Raw genomic sequence first — 4,133 nt, 5'->3', positions numbered from 1 at the left:
ATCTGGATGGATGATAAGAAAAATGCCAATCGAACCAAGTAAGGGCTCCGCGTGAAGCATATTATGTAGATCTAGCTGACAATAATAACTGAGATCCTATACAAATAACGCATTAGCGACCCCTTGGATAGACAATTCATGCTACTCGACTCACCATCACTCTTTAGAGACATTCGACAAAAAGCAAGCTTACCAATAAGAAACAGCTGGCACGGCAGTATCTTCTATATCTTCTATAATGAATATAATGTGCACACCTGGCTTTCACCAGAGAAAATCTAGTACAGTGGGAAGAACCGCAGATGATACATCACCTTAAAAGCTACCTATACGTCCGTTTTTATATCCAAACAGAAGCCTCTATAGATGACCCGGAAGACAGACACGAGCAAACATCTCTGCGCAGAAAGCAACCGGGTTCAAATAGAGATTGACTATCTCCTTTTCTTGCTCGATCCTCTGGAAATCGTTTGGAAGGTAGATTTTGTGAATAACAAGTGTGATACTGACGACGTGCTCCTAAGGCGACTGCTTAGTCGACAAACCAACACCTATTTGGATTCGCTTGAGAAGAGCGCATTCTTGAGATGCTAAGGGCTGGCCAAAGGGTTAACTAAACTAATAAGATCTCTTCTTCCTTCTCTTTTATGCTTCAGCGAATCGACTTCTTCTCGATGATGGACATTCCACAGGCATTTCTAGAGTAAGATTCATGTGCAGCCTTTCTAGATCGTTTATTATTCTCGAATAGAAGATGATAAGATGCATACCCCCGCCTCATTAACTATGTTACTTATTTCCTCACAGCCTCTTGATGCAAAAAACCTATTCTTTCAAGGAAAAGACCTTTCTAATTCAGTGTAGTTTTTCACTGACTATTCTAGTGTAGTTTGACTCAAGTATACATTTTCTGAAGTCTCAGATTGCATGCATTTCTTAAACAGTATTGCACACTACTAACTAAAAAACTAGTACTTTACTGACAAGAAGTTAATAAGTATATAATATGCAAAAAATCCCTCGCTTGGTAGTTTCCTTTCTTTCCTACCACGCAATCAATCTCTTGCTTACTTAAAACTCTAGTTTTGTCGGACAACCTTGCTTCTTTCTTATAGAAAAGTGCTGAATCCATAAGCTTTCGTCGAAGCCTGCCACCAATCAGTCTAAATTAGTTACTTAATTCCTTAACTACCTAGCTTGCAGAGATTGTCGTAGAGATTGGTAGGATTGGGTATTATTCTGGGCGATGAAATGGATGGAATTTCTTGAAACATAACTCACTTCACTTATAATCGAATTTGGAAAAGGGAGACTAGCTGCTGCAATAAATCAAGAAGAATGCAGGCACAGAAGAGAAGCTCAATGAGAGAGTTTCTAGACCGGTCATGGTCGGGGCTGATCGATCTCTCCTTAAAAGGGAGTTAACTGCTTCGAACCATACATGAAACTTATCTCATAGAGTGAGCTAGCCCCAGATAGCGAAGGATAGCTATTGACTTATTGGGAAACCCGCCTCCAATACATGCTTATCCCAGACCCCCTATTCCTTCATTTTAGGTTTTCATGGCCGATTCAATAACATAGTTCGCACACCTCTTTTCAATTCTCTAGAGATAGTTGTCATTTATCTCTTCTTCTGGGACCCTCCTATTTGGTTCGAAGTTTCCTGCTCCAGTTGGGAAAGCAAGGGCCCTAGTTTCGTTATTGAGTCTCGTTATGGTCGAATATGAATGAATCCTGGAATGGAATAAAAACATGAGTAAAATGCATCGTAGTCCCTCAATCGAATAGTCAACTAGTTCATATCTAACCTTATGTATTATTTTCCCGCACCTTAGCTTCAAATAATTGAATGAATGAGTGCTATTTTAGAGTTCAAGTTTAGGTATTAGCTCGCTACAGTTTAGTCAGTAGTTATGTCCCTTTGTTTGGTGAACTAGTTCTGGATATAAGCATTAGAATGAGAGTGGCTACGTATTCGGATTACTTGACTCGCTTTCCTGTTTCCGAATCCCTTCTTGCATACAATCCTAATTCACAATCCGATTCTTGCTCGATTCTATAATGAAAAACAGACCTTGTGCCATGGATTTGATATGAAGCTTGAAAGGACTCCCCTTGTTTGAAGCCAAAGATAAGAAGCATACGAGTGACAACCCCAATCCTTATATATCAATCCAATTACCAGAGGAACGAAGAACTAAGTTTGCCTGACGCCCGAAAACAACTTGTTTGTTTTGGTGGAAGAGGAAGAAATAGAGAAAGATCGCCGCTTTTCATACGCTAATTCGTGATTCAAAGTAGAGCGAGTGAGGGAGCTATACCTGGGACTCAATCAACATATGCCAAGTGTTCCGTAATCTATGGGCAGCACTCCGTAGGAATGTTATAGTCTAGGCATGTCGTAGTAGTCATTAGACAGAAAGAGGAGAAACTTAACATGTCTTATTCCGAATTCCTGCGGTTGTCATTATGTTCCAGCAAGGAAATAATCATTCTTTCATTCCGAGCATTCGACTAACGGCACAGATTTCTAGTGCTATAATAGAAACTGCCCTTAACGCGCAAGTGAAAGCCCTCACAATACTCTTTACCTGCAACTGCTCCCGCTTATAGTAGTAGATAAACTGGTGGTGGACATGTATCTGCAGCCTCTGCTGCTGGTAGATTGACTATTTTATATGGACTGAAAAAATGGAGGGTAGTGCTTGAGAATGATATTCTATTCCTGGAATTAGCCATCCCCTTCTTTGACTATTCGACCTGCTCCTCGAAGCAAGGAAGGGAATGAAGATGGCATTGAATGCCCTTTCCGCAAGAAGGATAGGAGTTGGCTTACCGCATCTACCTTCTCATCGCGGGATAAGGGCTGGGGCGTTAACTTAAGTACTAAAGCTGCTGGAGCGGCTGCCTTCGTTGATTCCCCATGAAGGAATCGGAATATCGCTACTTCCCCTTACTGCCCTAAGTGGGAGAGATGGATTAAAAACCTTGTGTGAAGGAAAGGCTGTCAAAGTCGTTGACCATTAATCCGGTTGAAGGACAAATGGACAGTGAATCAACGGAATCGAGTTGTTCTAAGGATTCGGATTCGGCAGTCGAGACATCTATATCTATGAAATGTCAAAAGAGAGAAAAGGATTCGAATCCGACCCGAGGACGAGCTCAAACCTTAGGATTTGAAAAGAAGAAGTAAAGCTCTCGTTTACTTCAATCAAAAAAGGTAGGTCATAACACAGATTGAATTAGACCTTACTCAATCACTCATCGCTGGAAAAAGTAGAGCGATTTCCTCGCAAAAAAAAGCACGAGCGAGATATTCTTCCTTAACAGGGATCTCAATTGCGGGAAGAAGTACAAAGGGCAAAGGCAGAAGTGGAAGGGTCAAACTCCTCTATCGGGGAAAGACAGGAAGGATCAAAGTGTAAAATCAGTTGTTTGAAACATCTAAAAATAGAAATGGCTATTAGAAGTTGTATTTTCGGTGGTCAAAGGGAAGGAATCAGAAAAGAGGGAAGCGCTCTCAAGGTAGAATCAGTTCCAGGAAAGTATGTCCATTGAAAGGAAAGAGTCCCTAAACAGACAGGTTTTCAGCAAATAAGACGTGTCCTGGTCTTCGGCAACAAAAGAAGCCGAAGCGAGAGCTCGATCAAAGAACCTTTATAGATCCTCATCATCCTCAGGTTCTGGATACACAGCGAGAAGGGAGTCTTCCTGTTCGAATGGAAGATTTTTGAAAGAGAGGGGAGAAATCAATCACATGCGTGAGCGGATCGAGCTATTATATAATAAGTAACGGCTGAAAAAGCTATTCTTGGTAGATCCACTTGTCAAGGCGCGGAAAGCCGTGTTCCTTCTCAGCTCACACTTTCCTGATTGATTTGAAAGACCATACACACCATCGTATCCTTGGATTTCTTCCCAATTTCTAAGAACTTGCTATCATTCTTTCGATTCTATCTCCTCGCTTTAGGTCTTATGCTTCTTATTAAAGGGGTTATGCCACTCCGAGTCCATCAGTGTTGAAGGAATGGACAGAGACAGGCAAAGACAAAGTACTGATTTGACTACCGATAGAGAGCAGAGCTAGAGACAAGATGCCTAGGACCTGGAGGAGATCCATAAGAACCAAG

This window comes from Triticum dicoccoides, chromosome 5A (genome assembly GCF_002162155.2).
Source record: "Triticum dicoccoides isolate Atlit2015 ecotype Zavitan chromosome 5A, WEW_v2.0, whole genome shotgun sequence".
Taxonomy (NCBI): Eukaryota; Viridiplantae; Streptophyta; class Magnoliopsida; order Poales; family Poaceae; genus Triticum; species Triticum dicoccoides.
This window is presented reverse-complemented; position numbering follows the sequence as displayed.